At 35.4% G+C, this 20443-nt stretch overlaps 1 long non-coding RNA gene across 2 annotated transcripts in view; it reads left to right on the plus strand.

Annotated features, from left to right (window-relative positions):
* The first annotated feature begins 630 nt into the window (after nt 1-630).
* LOC116653407 (uncharacterized) overlaps nt 631-20443 on the plus strand; it is a 38510-nt gene continuing 18697 nt past the window's right edge. For both annotated transcript variants that reach the window (XR_004307171.2, XR_014945268.1), the window contains exon 1: nt 631-783. This is a non-coding gene — a long non-coding RNA (uncharacterized LOC116653407). The remainder of the gene's footprint in view (nt 784-20443) is intronic.

Below are 20443 nucleotides of genomic sequence, written 5' to 3' on the forward strand. Positions count from 1 at the left end.
AACAATATTTTCTTGAGCTCACAAATTAAGAAATTGTCATTAGAAACAATATTTTTATACTATTATGTAACCAATCCATTGCTTTTGGTATGAGATACAGGATAATACAAATTTTAATATGGAATGAAATATGATGATCTGCTTAAGCTGACATGTTTGCATTGTACAGTACAGATACTTTGTGTTATTTATATTTCAAATCATATCAGTAACTTTTCTTTGTCTTTTTAGTGGAAAAATAAACATTTTATGGCGATCTTGACTCTTTGTTCTACTTGATTATGATTATAGTCCCCTTTCAAAACTGAGGAAATCAAAAGCGGAAGAGGCAACATTTTTCTTTTGTAATGGTCAAAGAACTTATGTGCTATTTAAAATAGGGAACACATAATACTTAATTACATTCTCATAGAGAGAGTGCAAAGACATTGCAAAGTCAGAACGTTCTATCAGAAATTATTTTATGGAGAGATATCGGAGAGATATATTATGAAATAGATGAATGATTACAAATAATAAGGAAGCTGGAGTTAATATTTTAGTAGAATTTTGGATGTTGATTGCCCGTTGCCCTAAAACTAATATTAAAGAACACTGGGGGTTTGATATCAAGTCTCTTTCCTTCTACAGATTTGTCTGATTTATTCTTGGAGATTTCTGAATGGAAAATGACTGTCAAGTTCCTGATTATCTCATTTGTTAAACTGTGGAATCTATGTAGAATCTATGTACCAACAGAAAAGCGATGACAACCAGTCTCCTCCAGCATTCAATGGAGTACTAGTAAGTACTAACAGTATTACTTAGGTGCACCTGGAGTTACATCATTCATGCAGATCAGATCTGAAGAAGGTGTGCTGTTAAGTCCTGTGTGTGTTTGTAGTTTATTATTTTGCCTTCTACTTGAATTTGTGATGCTTGTAAAGTCTTATGTTGAGGAGATATCAGTGTGCTGTCTCCCTAAGAGAAGGCAGGACTATCATCTCTTGAAATGGGGCTGGCAGAGTATGAGGAGAGACTATTGTTCCTTGGCTATCAAAAGCTGGGAGAGTTGACTATTATTCTGACAGTCTGAGTTATCTTAACTCAGTCACACTTAACACCCAGTGTGACTCATTTATGTAATATTATTTTCTTGTGTACTAACTTAGCAGTTTTTTTTTTAGCAGAAAATCAAATTTCCTGAATCTCTTATTAATTCTCTTGGGAAAACTGTTCATATGTTCACGAAGTGCAATTCAGTGAAACACTAATAATTGTAATAATTCAGGTGTTCCAAGTAGGTGGACAGGAAATATTCAGAACAAGAGAAATTCTGACAGAGGTTTTTTTGTTTGTTTGTTTGGAGGTGCAAAAAAAAAAAAAAAAAAAGAAAAGAAAAGAAAAAAAATAAAAAAAAAAATAAAAAAACACAAAGAGAAAAGTAAGGAAGATGGATGTACCTGGGCCTCTTATTGACATCAACATATTGATGACCTCAAATGGAAGAATTCAAGGCTCTTTTGCTTTTGTTTTTTTTAAGTCTTGTGAGTCCTATATCAATCCCAAAATGAAAATGTGTGCTTTACTTCCATAGTACTTAGCTCCCCTGATACAATTTGTAACATTAGTTTTCCAGGTAAAGCAGCTAAAGGAAGCTGCAGGCCCAATCCATTTCACAGAGATGATAAATATATTCAATTGGTCCCAGTTCAGAGTGACTAAATGCTTGATACAGGCAATACAATAGAAATCACCACTTTCTTTGTTATCACTTGCAACTTCTGAAATGTTTTCTCTGTTAAGCAATGCTCATTATCTCAGATGACTCCTATCTCCATCACTTTTGTGTTGCAAACTGCACGGCAAATAAAGGTCAAAGATAATTAGCTAAGGAAGGGGGCTGTTTGTTTTCATCCTCACCAGAGCTTTTATTTTTGTAATTATGAATAGAGAGTTGGTAATGCTACAGAATGAATCCCCAGTGAAAAATTTAATACTGAACAGAAATAATCTTCATGTGGTAGTAACAAATTTAAGGTGTTTCTTTTAACCTGTCAAAGTTTCATTTGTTACAAGCATCATAGTATAAACAGAGTTCACAATGAGCCAAAAGAAACCTACAGCTCAATTTTAAACCCCCAAAAGCTATGGTAAAACGTTTGTAAATTCAGACTCAGCAAGTGAGAAAGGAGCTGGATAGAAAGCTAGAGACACTGGAAGTATATGGTGTTGTTGCTAATGATACAGAAGCCTTCAAATTCTTCTTGGTTCTGTTGGGAATGAATAGAGCTGTCTGAACTTTTTTTTTTTTTTTTTTAAATGTTATCACTGTTCTTTGTGCTTATTAATTACCTGGATGTGTTGGATGTTTGTTTGTTTGTTTTTTTTCTTCTCCCCTCACCAACCCCCCCCACCCTGTTTTTGCTGCTCTGTGGTTATTTTACCTGTGAGTCCAAGGGATCACCTATCCAATCATTGTCATCACTGATCAGTTCACTAGCAAGTACATATGTAAACTTCTTGAAAATAATGAGAACAGTGGACATAAAGCAAGAAAAATAGAGCAAATTAAGAAATGAGTTTTTCCTAGTTTTATTCCTTCACAATAGCTGTTAGTGGTTATGTGCTTTCCACGTTAAACTTAGAACTTGTATTTAAGGACAAATTTCAATACCAATTTATTTTCAGTTGGGATGATCGGGTGCAAAATAAACAAATGGAAATCTGGATTTAAAGCTCTTTCTTTCCTAAAAGAAGATGCATGCATAGCATTGGACAAAACCTCAACATTTTATAATTGTAAAAATAATCACAAGACGAAAATGATTGGAACAAATTTCTGAAACACTTAAAATCTCTTGGCTAGAGCTGAACTGATGAAAACAGTTAATTTTTTTAATGAGAAATTGTTTTAGTTGCAGAATTTGAATAATGAGGAGGTTACTTACAAAGAAGACACACCAAATATTTTCCTGTTCCTTGTCAGTACGCTGAATGGTTCATAAGATTTTTTTTTTTTAATCTCAAATAATAGAGAGAACATTCTATTTTAATACTGGAGTTGCCTCTGATTTTAAAATAATGTCTTAATAAAATCATAAGCATATTTTTCACCCAGTCCTTAACAAAACTACACATTTTGCAGCTACCAATTACAGGTTGGTGCTGTGACTTTGACAGTTGTTTTGGAATATTTTGAAGTGCTGAAGGTGAAATGTAATCAACTGTATATATCACATAAATGTTTCGATCAATTTAAATTAGTCACTAGGAGGCCATGTATCACAGATGAAAGTGTGGTATTTAACAGGAAGAAAATTCTTATTAATAATGCAATCCTTTGTATATTAATTCATTAGTAGACTTTGTCTTATGAGCACTTGCTGTCTGATTCAATTACAGCAGTGGGCCTGAAAACATTAAATTTATCCTTAGTCTTAGTATCTCTATCAACAATGCCTGAAGATAAAGTAGATATGGGAATCATAGGCAAGCTGGATTGAATACAGAATTACTATATATATATTTTTTTTCTGTTTTCTGATCTGATGGCTTGGAAAGGACAAACTCATTTTCACTGAAGTTCTTTCTGGTTTTTTTTTTTGTTTGTTTGTTTTTGTTTTTTTTATTGCTACTAAATAGATTAATAGTTTACCTTGTTATATATATTTAAGAGATATTGTTCACCATGTGTGGGATAATAGATGTACTTTTGATGTGTAAAATGTTGAGTTTAGCACTAAAAAAAGTCATAAAATACCAGCTGAAATTTTAATACCTTCAGGAAGTTAAGTATTTGGTTAATTTTCAGGATGTTTTTTTGTATTTGTTTTCTTTTCCTCCCACTAAAAAATGAAAGAACTTCTGTATATTTATGGCTGTCTGAAAGGGGAAATGTATAATTTTTAGTTATAGCTAAATATATGTTTAATGCCTGATATGTCAGCTGAAACTTTGAAGAATGGATTATGCATGTTTTATGAGCTGCAAACACCTGAAAACAAATAGAGTTGGCTTAAAAGAAATTTTGTCATTATTTTGTTACTTGAGGAAAAACGCTGGGTTGTGTTGCTTTAGAACAGCAAAAATGGAAGAGTAACACTCTGTTGCTTGCCCCTGGTTATGGTATATTTCTGCTATGTTGTTTTAAGCATCTGTTTTCTTTTAGATTTATACAGTGTAAATAGAGAATGTAAATGTTTTCTTGAATGGATCTTCTTGATACATTAGACTGTCTGAGAAAGTAAATAGAATTAGCTTTTGTGATTTTCATGATGTTAGAGTGAAGAAAAAAACAAGAATTAACCAATAGATTGCTCTTAGCAATGCATTAGATATTCTTGTTTTGGTTAAATATTCCAGAATAATGTTATCAATCAAAAAGTTTTCTGCATAGAGAAATGTTACTTTGTTAAGCACTGCTAAACACTTTGACGTATTTGAAAAATTGAATCCTAGATCCTAAAGGTCATTTGTCATAGTAGAAGGAGAAAATATGCTCTATGTATGTGAGAATGGCAAATAAAGACTGTTAAGATGATAAATCTTGAGTTGGATACATACTTGGATTCATAGTTCCCAGCTTCATCTTGCACAGTTGTAGTTTAATTTGGCCTTTACTGACATATAGCTGTATACAGCAGGGAAGTACTGGTCAGTAGATCATGTCTTAGAATGAAGTCTGATGAAGGAAACAGAGGAGAGATCAAGCAGTAGATACTGTATTTTGAATGGTTAGCCATGCTGACTCCTTATAAGAAAGAGTTGATTTGATTTACAGGGTTTTTTTTGTTTGTTTGCTTGTTTTTGTTTGTGTTTTTTTTTTGTTTTGTTTTTTGTTTTCTGTTTTCTTATTTTCAAAGACATACAAAGTAAGGTAAAGCTAGAAGGAAATCTCTTGTCTCCATAAGAAAATACAAGTTGAGAACAGGTGGAAGATGGAGATATTCATGAACCATTTCGTGAACCAGTCCATGCAATTGATAGTGGTAGACTGTGGAAGGAGGACTGGAGAAGCTGAGGTCCTGCAATTTGAGCTCCCACTTGGAGCAGAATGTTGGCTTGCCTTCCACAGAGCTCAGATTTGCTGAAACTGTTCACACTTTGGATACACTTTGTTTAGACATAAGGATTGCTTTTCTCCTCGCCCAGTGGGGCTGCAGTCTTTATGTAGCAGTATATGCTTTTTGGTGGACACAGTAGTTAATTATTTTGTTCTTTTTACTTAAATCAACCAGCACAATAATACAAAAATAAATTGAATGAGAAATGCTCTAGACAGGGGTGACAATTTAAGGTTCTGCAGATTTGAGTTAGGATGCCAAAACAGTGAGAAATGCTTGCACACTAACCTGTTGGTAAATAATAGCTTTTACTTTTGGTTCCCTAATATGTAAATATCTTTAATTCCCTTGTTTTGCATTTTGCTAAATATAGCTTATATAGTTAATGCTATATGAGCATATTGTTAGGCAAAATCTGGAGGATAAAATGTGTTTTGTGGCAAGGTAATAAATGTGCTGTACGTCCATAAAATAGTTGCTTCGTAATTCATGGATGAAAACCCATTAATGGTCATTTACCATTCAGAAAATGCCAGTGGGATTTTTATTTTTAATAACTCCAGCTACTTAGATGCTCAGTATGAATATTTTCATTGTTAAACTAACTCATAATCTTTCCTCAGTCTCTAAATAGTCTGCGAAATAATTATGGCTCAGTACAGTTCTTGAAAGTGAAGACCGGCACAGTGTTGTAAGGGCAAAAAATGTGACTATCAATTCTGAAGTATATACTTTTAAAACTCTGGACAAACAAAGAAACATAGTGAATTTAGTGATCTCAGTTATTTTTATTTTATTTTATGAGAAAGCATATACTCCACCTAAAGTGAATTTTAAGAGATTAATTGTTGTGTTATATCATATCTATAACATATTGATGGGTAATGCCAGTAAACACCCTTCTCACAGTCAGACCTGAGCATACCCCAGGACATTCAAGTGATGTAGGGCAGATGTTACCTTCCTACCCCCAACTTTTTTGTAGGGGATTTTTTAATTAAATTATATTGCCTCAGGCTCTGCCCTGTATATTTGTCACTTATAAAACTAAAGCATGTGTGGAGTAAGGTGGGGGAGATGAACATTTTCATTAGAAAGCCACAGTAGAAATTAACGTGCTAACTAGATATCCTGTTTTAATAGGCAGTGCTTTGATTTACAGTTGTTTCTGTCGTATTTGAATTTAAATCTGCATATAAATATATTTTTTTCAAAAAGATTGATGTAGTGATTGCCAAAGAGAAGTAGAATAGATTTCTCTAAAGGAAATATGGAAGGATTTTATTTCTTTTCTAAAGTCTGGGAATGACAGAACTCAGTCCTAGCTTATCTATATAAGTTTATATAAGCCACATAGCATAAGAAGCTATTAATATTCAAGAGTTATTAGTACAAATCCCTTTATAAAGCAGGCTTACTTTAGCTTTTGAGTGACATTGCAACATTGTTTTTCAATGAGACTGTCCTTGAGAGTCAACAAACTCCATTTCACTAAGAGGGTTAATTAAGGTCAAGTTTATAATGGGGTAGGAAGAAGCGCAGACTGAAGCAGCCGTATATCAGACTGAGATTTCAAGGTCTCTGCAGTGCATTACTAACTGGGAGGCAGGCTAATGTGGGTGGTGTAACATATTCTACGGCAAAAAAAAATGCTTGGAGCAAACCAGAAAAATCAAACAGAACCCTTTTCACTGAAGCTTATTTCTGGACAGTGTTGTTAATCAGAAAACTCCAGCCAGCCAGCCAATCTTATTTCTGAGGGTGACTGTACTATGTATGAGAGCAGAGTGGTGGTTAGCAAGTGTGTTTTCCTGGGTTTGTACAGAATGTGAACAGTGAAACTTCTCTGCATTGTCTAGGCTGCAGCAGGAAAGTGAATCTGGTTCTCTTGCATCTCACGGGTGTGGTACTCAGTCTGTGTTATATATTTGTGTGATTTTGCCTTTTTTTTTTTTTTATTTCCTAACATAATGTCATGGAGTCAACACCCCCTTCTCCCCTCCACCCTCCACCTTCCATGCTGTGAGGTTATAAATGGGCAATACCCTTCCTTGGAAATGGAAGTGAGTGATGCTGTCCCCCTGGCCAAGCAGCAGCCTTAGTGGCTCCAGCTGACAGACAGCAAATGGTATGCCTGTCTGGTCCAGTTCTGAGGCATCTGCTGTTCTTGAAGTGCATGAAACAGGCTAGTCTGGATGCTGTGAGATGGCAGGAGGAGAGGATATATTAACCTGAGTTGGCTGTGACTTTTCCATTTGTCTGTCAGTAGTAAGTACAGGGCAATATTTTGTTTTCCTTCAGATGAAGTTGCAGTTTGTGTCGGGCTAATTGTTGGTAACTTCTGAGATGCTTTCTGTAAACCTGCTTGTGCTAGAGAGGTATTCACAGAATTGGTCTTTTAGATTTTCAGAGCAGTGATGGGGGTTAAAATTCAACAGAAATTATCAGAATGTCTCTCTTCAGTTTCTAAAAATTGACAAGGTGGTATTTGTGTAGTGTTTACATATATATGATAATTAGGACTGAGACTTTTTAAGAAAATAAATGTCAATAAGGAATACCACTGCTGAGGATAAATGGAAGAGTAATGCTGTGGAATAGCTTACAAATGAGACATTTCTCCTTTAGTCAAATAGTAATTCCATGAAGTGCAGACTGTGATGGCAGCTTTAAACCAAGATGTTTGATTAATTTCTCTTCAGGGCATAGCAGTGATATGCTATCACTGATTTGCGTACTGTAAAGAAAACTTTTCAGGTTCTTCTCAGATGTCTTCATGATTAGAACTCGGTTTCACAGAAGTTGTCCTGCGTTATTTCAGATTTTGGTGGGAATATTCTGTGCCTTATTGGTGTAGATTTCCAAACTTTATCATATTGGGTTCAAGGCTTCTATTACTGAGTTGATCGTGTAAGCATTATGCAACTCAGTATTATAAAATATTATGTTTTTCAGGATCAGAAGAGCAAAGCAAGTAAAGGAAGTCACTTTTACCAGGATTGCTTTGGGAAGGGCTTTTGTCTGTAGATTTGCCTTTTTTCTACTCAGACTCTTAGTTTTCATTCTGTTTTTGGAAATTCAAATATTCTGGCAAATGATTGTGTCAAATCAAAATCTAGAAGGTAACTGTCATTAATGTAGTCAATTGTCAGGAGACAATTGTTTTAATGCCAGATTTCTTAGTTTTCATTCCAAAATCTGGAGAAACAATAGTTTTGTATTCAGACTTGGTTTCTCCTGTCTTGCAATATGAAATCACAGTATTTGTGCCACTCTTCAGCTCCTGCTCATTTTATTTTGAAGCCTTTCACCACAGTCCTAGCCTATGTATTCTCTCATTCCATCCTCGTGTAGTTTAGTCTCCTCTTGAAGCAGAATTCTGGACTTCCTGTACATGAGACATGAGCCTGTTTGTAAGACTGGTTGCTTCCAGCTTCCTCCTGTGTGCTCAGCAAGCAACAAGCAGGGAAGCAGAGAAGCTCTGCTTTCAGCTTCAGTGCTTTGTGACACAGTGGCATCTAGCTGCAGCAGTTACAGCTAAACTACTGCAGTCTAAGAGTGCTTGTTTGGAGCAGGTCAGCTCAGATGAGCTTTTTAAAGAATTCATCTGCCAAAATTCTGAGCATATACAAGGTATGATCAAAGCCTTAGGATGGTTTTAGCATACCTCCGCCCCCTCCCCCCCCCTTTTTTTTTTCCCCTGTATCCAGCAGATAAGCAAGAGACAGTTCTGAAAGTTTCGCATCTCTGCTGCAAATGAGTGGTTTGGAGTGGTTTGGGTTGGAAGTGATCATTAAGATCGTCTAGTTCCACCCCCCCTGCTATAGTCAGGGACAACTTGCAGTAGAACAGTTTGCTCACTGCTCCATCTAGCCTGGTCTTGAACTTCTTCAGGGAGGGGCATGCAAAACCTCAATGGGCAACCTATTCCAGTGTATCACCACCCTCACAGTAATAATAATACCTAGTCTAAATCTATTCTTTTCCAGTTTAAAGCAATTTTTCCTCGTCCTGTCATTATATGCCACCATAAAAAGTCCCTCTCCAGCTTTCCTGTAGTCCCCTTTCAGGTACTGTAATGCTTCTACATGGTCTCCCCAGAGCCTTCTCTTCTCCAGGATGAAGACCCCCAGCTCTCTCAGCCTGTCCCTGTACGGGAGATGCTCTACAGCTCTTTAATCATCTTTGTGGCCTTCCTCTGGACCTACTCCAACAGCTCCTTGTCCTTCTTGTGCTGGGGCCCCTGAACCAGGTGCAGTACTGCAGGTGGGGTATCACAAGAGTAGAGTAGATGGACAGAAGCACCTCTCCCTTCCTGTTGGTCACACTTATGATGCAATCCCAGGTACTTTTGGCATTCTGGGCTGCAAGCACACATTCCTGGCTCATGTTGAGTCTTTTATCAACTGATACCCCCAAATCTTTATCTTCAAGAGAGCTTCTAAAGCATTTTGAAATATATGGCTACAAAACAGCTTTTATGTTTAAAATAGTTTCACGCCCTGACGTAGTCTTGGAAATAGTCTAAAATTATTATTATTATTATTATTACCAAAGCATTTAAAATCATTTTTAGAACAATCAGCATGTAGTAAATACTCTGAAGTAACTAGTTAGAACTGAGTAGTGTACGCTATCCCTACAGAAATGAAAAAAAGTTTCAGCAACTAAAAACATGAGATTTTGTAATAGGTGATGCTGAAGTTATTTTTTCTGTATCTCTGTTGGTATCATTTAGAAATATATTTTGTTGACAGTTATCTTATACTGTGGGTTTACAGATAGATCTTCAACCAAAATATGATTTGCGTGTATCCATAGTTTAGCAACAAAATGAACCAATACAATAAATGCAAAACAAAACAAACCAATACAATAAATGCAAAACAAAACAAACCAATACAATAAATGCAAAATTTCCAGAGGTTTAAACCAACAAAGGTTTCTTAGCATGTCCAACTTTTCTGATTGCTTCTGGTGTTCATGAAAATATATGGGTTTGTGGTCAAGTTTTCATGTCTGCAAGAGATCCATAAAGCTGCTGCTGGTGTGTAACAGTTTACAGCCCTTCTTGAGTCCTGTGTAAGCATTCTTTTAATTTGTAACTCAATCTTTATAACTTTTCTAGCATTTTCCCTTGTAGCTCTTCAAAGTAGATCAAAACCTGAAATCACTCTGCATGCAATGATTTGTGAGGTACACATGCCAGTGAAAACATTTCTACAGTTAAAATAATCTCCAGGGTGTTTTTTTGTGTCACGTAGATAAGACTGGAAACTTGACGAATGGACTGTAAAGAAAAAAAGTGTTTTCATTATTCTCATGGCAGACTCTTCTGGCATTTATCAGAGGGGAGGCTGAAGAGCCATGGTGCATGCAGCAACGCCCAGCGGGGTGGTAACTGTGTCATGAAGGCAGCCATAGGGAACTGCTAATCAGGGCATACAGGGCAGCAGGACTTTCTTGCTGGAATGCATTCTCCAGTGTATTCTGGAACATTTAGTAGTTTTAAATGGTAATAACCTTGTCTAATTAAAGAAAAAAGAAATGTTAATTTTTAATGTGATGACAATTTTCTGACATGTATTTGACAAGCTCCTTTGATCATGAGCTGAAGCTAGGACTGAGGAAACCTCAAAACACATTTATGTTCTGCACTGTATCCACAGAGACAGGGGGACTGACATGGTACCTTGTCAGAAAAATCCTTTGGTATTCTTAACACACAATATTTATGTATTTCTAATTTGTTTTGCAAGAGTTTAGTTTTAATTAAAATTTAAACATTATGAAATCAATGATTTAGTTTCAGGGCTCTGGAGCAGAATGAGAATTTTTTAATAAGCTTTTACATTTCTTTTATATAAGGAAATTAAAGTTACTTTCTTCCTTCTTTTAAATTGAAAATACAAATTAAGATGATATACTGGTGAGACTCTGGATCAGGGGGGAAGCCATGTCTCCTTAAAGTACTACTGTAGTTGGGATCTCTGAGGGGATGGTAGAATTAAGAGAAGGAAGTAGAGAAGGGAAGGTTGATGTATGTCCTGGAAGTGTATTTCATGTAGGCTCTCTTCCCCTCTCCCTCATTTTGTTTCTTCAGGATAAAAGGTTTGTGTAGTGATTTGCTTTCTCTCCTCTGTAATTTAGTCTCTTGCTCTTCAGTCATTAGTATCAGCAGACACTGGCAAAGTAATAAAACTCACCCAAGTACAGTACTTGCAAACATAGTTTCTATTTTCAGAACTAATTTTAAAATAATTTCTGTTATTAGGTGAAGAATTAAAAATAAAATAAAAATCACCATGTCTTTGGGTAGAAACTACCACCAGATGAAGGAATTAAAACTTAATTCACTTTCATATACAAGTCATTTCTCTATGGCTGTGGACTTGATAGATCATCTGTTAATAAGCTGTCTCACAGGCATATGATGTACATGTGATGATACCATATTCTATGTATTATAATTACATTTAAAATACTGAAGCATTTTTGTCCTGTTATTAATTTTTCTTATCTTGTATTTTTTATCTGATAGTTATGAATTTCTTCTAGAAGTCATTTTCAGGGCTGTTTCCTAATTCTTATTGATTTGTACTGAAAGGTGGTGATGGTGAGGAAGCTAGGTGTATGTCTGGAGAAGGGAGTGGGGCTGAAGGATAAAATAGTAAGTTGCTCTGTCTTCTATCAAAAATACATATTGGCTCGGTACGATGGTTTAATTTTAAAGTTATACTTAAAAAAGACAAGAAAAAAGTTCCTGAACTCTTTAAGCTTCATGGTTACTTATGCCTTTGAGATATAAATGAAGAGAAATTATTGAAGTAGAGAACAAGATGCAAATCCTGTAATGGTATTATAAGAAACTTACATAAGCAGAGTCTGTGTGAATCAATTGTAGATCTGTCACACACACACATACGCACACACATACATATAAATTTGGCTAATATCTATATAAACATCTTAATGGGGCAGACTGAAATATGAGCCATCAGAGCTATGTTAAGACTGAAAAATTGGTTTTTGAATCATTTGCATAAAAATAAGGGGCAATCTCATCTATTTCAAAATAGTGGAACTAGGGGAGACCCTCTGAAAAAGTGGAAGTGGAAGGAAAATTAAAAGGGATTTTATGATAAAGAAGCAGACTGGTATGTAGGAGGGGAAACCAAGTGGGCAAATCACTGCATACATAGAAGGCCTTGAGAATAAAACCTTAGTTCATATTTTAGACAACAACAGGAAAAGGAGATCATAAATGAGGCTGAAAATATTGACCATAGTTGCATAGTGATTTTTTTGTAGAATTTTATCCTTAAAGATACGGTAGAAGAATGGTAGAAGGCAAGACGAAAAGTAGCTGTTAGTGAGTTTTCAGATGTGGTATATGTGCTTCAGAGATCAGCCTTTCCTTTGTCAGTGACCGAAGACCTGACATGCAATTATTAACCAATGTAATTTACAAAATCCTTTACATAAAAACAAGAAATTTAAAACAATAAAAAGGAAATAATGCAAAATACCACCAGTAAAACATTCACTAACTTCATTGAATGATTGCTGTGATATTTTTCTGGAATACTGCATATTATTCTGCACAGATCAACACTGTTAGTACCATTGGCAAGTACTGATCCTTTGCGAGCAAACATGACAGTCAAGCCCCTAGTCTGGCATGTAATCTGGGTTATGAGATGCTCAGTACTCAGACACCACTTCAGCAAAGCCCGGGGATATGTGTTTAGCTGTTGACATATTAGGAGTCCCAGTCGTCCTCTAAGTGCTCCACTGGACTGGGGCCAACTTGGTCAGTTCTTTGAACAATGGGGCTGTGTGCATTTTACCCTGTATTTTCAGCGTAGGAGCTGCCAAGCTCGTGTCTTGTTTGTAGACTTGTGACTCTAGTGATGTCAGACTCCATGTAGAAAGAAAAAAAACCACAAAAATTAACTCTGGAAAGGTCTGCTGATGTGGCTCATCAAGCAATACAACCAGACATGTCTGTATATCCACTTCCTTTTCTAATTGTTTTTCTGGGATACGGCATTTGTGTCTCTACACATGGAATAGCAGTTGACCGTAGTGAGTTCTTTTTCAAAGAACTTTTTAAACTAATGAAACAGAAAAAAAAATGCTTCAGCCTGCTGCTCATTGCTGATCCTTGGCCAAAAAAGTCATTCAGTGTTGCATAGATGAGTGACTCTAAAATCTGTATCAGCTGAATCACTTTTTAATTTTTTTTCTTTCTCAAGTGAGCAGCATGCTCCACTTGTGCAATTGTGCTGGGAACAAGTTCATTAAGCTAACAGAATGAGACAGGTATGTAGCAGAACTGTCAGAAAGAGCTCACATTGATCCAACTCGGTGTCTTGTTAATGAGGTGCTGTATTTATGGGATAGTACTAAAGGTTTTAAGGTAGTGAACCATTTGTGTCATTTTCTATGATAAGCATTACATTTTGCAAGTGATAACTACTCATGTTGAGCATACTCTTTGGGTACTATGAATCGGGTATGAATATAAGGCCTCTGAAAAAAGACTAATCAGTTTGATAGCTTATGTTTTTGTGGGGTTTTTTTGTTTGTTTTTTTGTTTTGTTTTGTTTTTTTCTTAAAGTTAGTTTTGAAAGCTAGCAGAGAAGCAAAATATTTTTTTCAATGCTGATTTGTTTACAGCAGTGTCTGAGTAGTAAAATGGACGCCAGCAACTCTCCCTGGAGTTTTGACTCTGAATCTACACAGTGATGAAATTTCACATTTCCAGAGTCTGTCCATTTTGCTGAATGATTTGTTCTTGCTTATACTACAGAATCAAGATCTTTAAGAAAAGTAAAATGTTGAATATCAGTAAATTAAAATCGAGCATGCAGATATTAAGAATTAGCTATGAAGCATGAAGGAAGGCTTAAAGAACACGATCTTTATTTTTGTGAGACCATAGCTTGAGAGTGATCTCAAAGCAGAACTCTTGCTAAGGTTGTTGGTATGAATTTAAAAACTAAAACCTAATCTGCTTTCTTTTTGTTTTTCTTTTGATGTATGACAGATCATTTATAGGGAAGAATTCCCTCTGATTTTTGCCTTATAGATATATAGATTATATATATTTAATTAAGAAAACAAACATAATGTCATATCACTGTTACTTATATCTTATATTATTGTTTGTCTCCAACAATCTTTTATATTTCAGGCTGTAAAGATGTATCATGTTTTGTGGTGATTTCAGCTAAATATTATGATTAATATTCTCTGTTCACTTTCAGTCCTCTCCTTTTTAGTTCAAGTGTGGGGATCAGAATGATAAACTCCAAACTTTATAAGTAAAGTATTCCTCATAAAAATTATGCAAATTGCTATTGTCTACTCATGGAATTAAGAGCATTCATCAGAATAACGTATGAGAAATCAAAGATATGTCCAACTGTTAAATAATGGATGAATCATTATGAAATTTAAAAAAAGAAGTCAACAGATACATGGTCATAGGCTGCTACTCACCCTGTGAAATTACATTTGACCTCCATTTGGGTAATTGTATTCTGCCTGCCTAAATTTCCATGCAGTGATTTACAATTGAACATACATACTTTTCTACTCCTCTTATTCTACTTTATTGCGTGTGGCTGCTGTTTATTGCTTGTAGTTATATTTATTTAGAGGATGATCATGTTTTAGTGGCTGACTCCCGTGGCTCCTATATAGATTTGTACTACAAGTGTGCTTTCCAGCTAGATAATTAATACCATGTAAACAATAGATTACATATGTTTATGTATATAATATACATTCTGATGTACTTCTGATGATAGAGAGGAGACAAAAATATAGAAAAAATGGAAAACAATTGTATTCATTTCTTTGTGAAATCGTCTGGGGGCTCCTTTCTAGGGACTGCACCAAAAAACATCCCATAAACTATCTTATCAGGGACAGAGACATTGCCATGATGCTGGCTTTACAGCCACATGCACTATGTATTTATTGAATATGAAGATCTTTCTTTGTGCATGATCAAAGTCTCAGCAGTTATCTGACATCAGTCTTCAGAGGTAATTGCAAGTTTAAACTCATTGAAGAGAAAGGTGTTTTATCATAGAGAAAGTAGTGTGTGCTCGTTTTTCATTTTTAATCATGCTTTAGTTCTGTGACTTCGTTCTAAGAAGAATTCATATCTGATGGAAATAATAGACAGGTTCTAATTTAAGCCCAATAATTTGAAACCTGTTAAAGAGTGTTGGAAAATGTCCTGCTTTGTAATAGTTAGTATAAAATGTCTTGCAGTTGTAACAAATGAACTTTTCCTTACTTTATGGCCAGAGGACTATATTTTGCAAAAGCATAAGAATTTGATATAAAAGAGTAGCTGACATAGACTTACAGGCTCTGAACTGTATGTAATGCCTATTCTAACTGTACCTGGGTTGAACTGTGCAGTACTAAATAATGCATATGTGAAGTAAATGTTATATCTGAGTGGCAGTGAAACTCTAGAGACTAGTCAAATCAAACAGCAACTTCTTTTATTAGTAAATGTTTGGGCATTAGCAAGAAAGAGGAAAGTTCTTCCATTTTTGTGATACCTTTGACATCTGCCTAGCACACTCTCTGTCAAACTGTAAAGTAAACGTTCCTGAAGAAATGGGTAGATAGACAGGTAAAGACAATAAGGACTAGTCTGAGACTGTCCCCCAAACACCATTCAAGCGTGAACACAATCTGGTCTTTGAAAATGCCAGGAATCCTGATGTTTTTTTTCTTCATTTCCATCTCATGTATTAGTATTTTCTGCTTCCCAGAAAGACTGATAAAAATGTAATTATTACACTTCCTAAAGGAACTTTGAGCCAGGACTCAGACTCAGTTTTGTTTTCAGTGCAGAAAGTATATCATTCCCCAAACTTCAAATACTTTCCAAGAAACATAGCATTTGAGCTTTTTATTTGACTCCAGTGTTTTCAAATGTACAGATATTTTTTAGACTTGAGGTTCACCTGAAAATGCAAACTTTCAGTACTTCAAAAACTGAAATGTGGCACTGAGAATTACAGAAGTGTTTAATGACATTAGATGTTGAACTACAACTATTGTTTTAGCTAGAACATATAATGTACATCCAAAGTTCCTTAATTTACTTAATTATCTCCTAATTACAGTCTAATTAATTACTAATTTATCTTAATTTCCTCTGGTAATTTCCCTATTAATCCCTACTTCAATATGTTACATTTTCATCCTTCTCCATTTAACTGGGAAACAAATTCTGGTCTTTGCTATTACAAAATAAACATTTCTACCTCCTGCAAAACATAGCTAATTGTGGCTTTGAAGACTGCATATTTTCATTACAGAGTCAAATGACAATCCAAGGGTCAGTTGCACTGAGAACCTGGAGAAACAAGAATTCTTAACGTTGTAGTTTTCCTACTTAAAAATTAAAATGAAAAATAAAAAAAGTTGTTTTTGTGTGAAAACTGAATATTCTGATATATTTTCATGAAATATAGTAACTTTAAATTCTTATTTAAGCAGATCTTTGCTGATTCTCACATTAGAGGATTTATTCTATGCACTGGAATGGCCTACCCAGGGAGGTGGTGGAGTCGCCGTCCCTGGCAGTGTTCAAGAGGAGTCTAGATGAGGAGCTACAAGATATGGTTTGGTGGCTTGTTGTAGCTACAGTAATGGGAGGACAGTTGGACTAGACGATTTGTCGGTCCTTTCCAACCTTGTGATTCAATGATTTTATGATACTGATTCTTTATTATTTTATTGAAGAAAGTTATGCCTTTTTTTCCTCCATATGCGAATATTAGCTGTTTGCATTTCTCCCTATGCCAGAGCTCAAGTTTCTCCTTCACTGAAAAACTTTTTTAATTAAAAGGTCTAATTTCATTCCCTCTCATTGAAATACCACAGCATAGAGGTGTAGGTATGTTTTCTTATATCTTGCATACATATGGAAGGAAAGCATCTAAAAGTGAGGCATGTGTGCAGTTCAAGTGATCTTTCACAATATAACTCCGGCACATTTTAATCATATAGGATTGTGTTGTTAGCACAGATGGACGCAAAGCAGTGGGAACATAAGCTGTCCAATGGTAGCAGAGCCAGGAAAAGAGAGGTTCTCAATTAAACAGTGTTGGCAGAGTGTAGTTCCCTGTAATTGTTCAGCATGTCTGATGTTACATACAGGGATGAACTGGGGTGATTTTATTTTGGAGATTTTTTTAAGGATACTTTTCAGACCCTGTCATGGTGTTATGACTCACATCACATAATTTTCAAATAAATAGATTTATTATGCTTTTTAGCCAGTTAGCAAAAAACAAACAAACAAACATAAACACAAAATCATTGGAGAGAGAAAAAAAATAAATAAATAAAAGAATCAAAACCTATCATATGGGAGATATTTAAGACCCGCCTGGATGCCTACCTGTGTGACATGGTGTAGGGAAACTGCTTTGGCAGGGGGTTTGAACTCGATGATCTCTAGAGGTCCCTTCCAACCCCTACAATTCTGTGATTCTGTGAGATGGCATCTTTGCACTTCTGCGAGCTTTCTTAGGTAAGAGTGATACAAAAATATTTTGGCTCTACATGATATTTAGCATCTACATGTTTTAACTAAGCAGATCTTGGAGAAGAAAGGAAGGAAAGGTAAAGTGAAAGGGTAAGTCGCAGGGAGGTGGGGTGGATGTTGTATTTCCTTTCTTGCAGCTTATGATGGCACAACCTAAAGATGGCAACAGAAACAGATGGATATTTTTGTTGCTGAGTTGCTTTTGTATAGCTAGTGGTTATGGTGAAGGAGAACACTGTCAGAGTCTTGTTACTATTCTGACTGCTGCTGCTTCCAATGCAGTCCACATATTACCCAGATTGAAAGGTTTGTGGACCCACCTTATGCTGCCAATTATGAAGGACTTAAACTGAATTGCTTGATTATAATAATCAGCTTTGATATATCCTCCTGAGAAGGTGGTCACCTCTGACTGAGGGGCAGTAACAAACAAGTTGGTGTGTGATATCTCTAACGGCCCTAGTAGTTTTCTAATTAAACATGTATTAGGTCTGTTGTATGGCCTGAGGTAAATTAGGTGGGGAGCAAGATGCTTTTGGCTGGCAGGATGATAATGGATTCCCAGTCCTTTCTTTCTCTGGAGAGCAGTGAAGCAAACAGGGCAATAACATTGTAAGCAGCCTAAATCAGGGGTAGATTTTTTTTTTTTTTTCCCCTAGGATTATAATCTAGACTAAAAACTGCTACCTAAAAGGTTGCACAAGTGGCCACTCTTGACTTACATTAATTCTCGGTGTTTTCTCTGTTATTTATAGACTTAAAGTTTACTTTTATTACAAAAAAATGATTGTAGTTTAAACTGTTGTATTAAATTTCACACTTACCTTTATGTTAGAACTTATAGGGTTTGTTTTTTTTTGGGGGGGACAAGGCTTTGTTGTTTTACTCAGTGAATAAGTTTATCTGCTATGTTAATAATTTTTCTAAAATCTGTAAATCTTGCTATGATCTTTCTTATCCTTTGAATTGAGGCTAAAAGCAAACTACAATTGTTTTTCTGGCCTTGTAGTATTTAATAACATAAACCAAGTGGTAGGATATAACTAAAGAATTCAGAAAATTCAAACTGAAGAAGTGTTTGAATTCCTTTTCTGTAGGATTTTATTGTGGTTTTTTGTTTGTTTGGTTGCTTTTTTTTTTTTTTTTTTTCCCCAAGCACTAAGCACTAAGCCAGCACTAAGCACTAAGTCAACATCAAGCAGCAGCATTGCTGTGGAATCTAATCAGTTTATTTCTACTCACTGACTTCTGCTTTTGGGGATTGAGACTTGCTAACTAACTTCAAAGCCTGAGTTCAGTTGAATGAAGAAGACTGGTAAGTGGAAATCAGGTTACAGGTCTACATCCTCAGTCGTCAGAAAGCATTTAAACTTACTGTCACTTAGTGTTGAAGGGCATGGAGCTCTAAGAGTCTACTTGTGTTTCAAAACTCAACAAATCAAGCTTCCAAAAAGTCTCTTTACTTATCTCATTGTCTGATTTTTAGTAGCACACAGTGACCCACAACAGAAACTATTCAGTCATTAAGGCAATCAGGCATTGACTTGACTTGATATAAATTTTGAAAATATTAGAGAATGAAAAGCTGAATTCTTTTTAGAACATAAATATCCCCTCTTCTTTGTCCTATTGAAGTAGAGTGAGTAGCACCTTTTAGAATTTTGGTTAATTTCTATCCATTCAAGGAATATATTGCCATAAATGCACTTTGTTTTGTTTTGAGTTTTCCCAAAAGGCAGAAGCCTTTGGTGTCAGTAAAGGTTCTGAAGACCTTGAATTATCCCCTATCTTTAAATCTAATCTTAGCCAAGCACTTACTAGTTATATGATAAAGTTGGTGATTATGGGCCAAATTATTTTTTCAGTTGCATCACTGAAACCCACTGAAATCAATTTGAGATTGGACTTCTGTAGCAGGGAAGAATTTGGGCTACTGTTTTCAAGAGATAAGAACAGGGCCAATACTGTAACAACCTTTTCCAACAAAACAGATTGAGACAAACTTAGTGTCATGTGCTGTCCTTGATGTGTACACAGAACTTCAAGGGTTCTAGTTGGAATCTCTTTTATTTAGAAAAAATAATTTTTTACTATTGGTTAGGTACAAAAGGAGCTTGGTTGGAAAGCATTGCAAATTAATTTAAGATATTTTATTTATTTCATAAGTGAGTGGCATCTTCAAGGATGCAGTGTGGCACAGTTAGAAATAGGAGTCCTTTCTTTGAATCCCAAAAATTCTCTCAAGAAATAACTCGAATTATGACTGTAGATGAGGATGAGTATAGACAAATGACTTTGCTGCATAGTGTTTTGTGGAAGTAACATGACCTCTACTCTTCTCTGTCCAGTTTGGACTACATCAATTTGTAAAAGAAACTGTAACTCTTGTTGTTGTCATGGAGTTTCAATCTTTAAATCAAAGTATCTGTAAGGGGTACGTCTGATTATGTGAATGTAGGAACTCATATACTTAACAATAAACCATTAGTCTACTTTGACCACAAAAGTGAATAGAGAGCAAGTTCTCTCAGCATCAGGGCTTTCTTTCAGTTGGGAACTATAAGGAGACAGTGAATTCTTTCCTTTTCCTTTTCCTTTTCCTTTTCCTTTTCCTTTTCCTTTTCCTTTTCCTTTTCCTTTTCCTTTTCCTTTTCCTTTTCCTTTTCCTTTTCCTTTTCCTTTTCCTTTTCCTTTTCCTTTTCCTTTTCCTCTTTTCTTTCTTTTTCACCAGTCTCCTTGACTGACCACAAAGTTCAAGCTTTATTGTACTTCTTGTTTGAGTGTTTAGGCTTTTTAGATCTAATCA

The sequence above is a fragment of the Coturnix japonica genome, chromosome 4, assembly GCF_054131305.1.
Source record: "Coturnix japonica strain WE chromosome 4, WE-NBRP24, whole genome shotgun sequence".
NCBI lineage: Eukaryota > Metazoa > Chordata > Aves > Galliformes > Phasianidae > Coturnix > Coturnix japonica.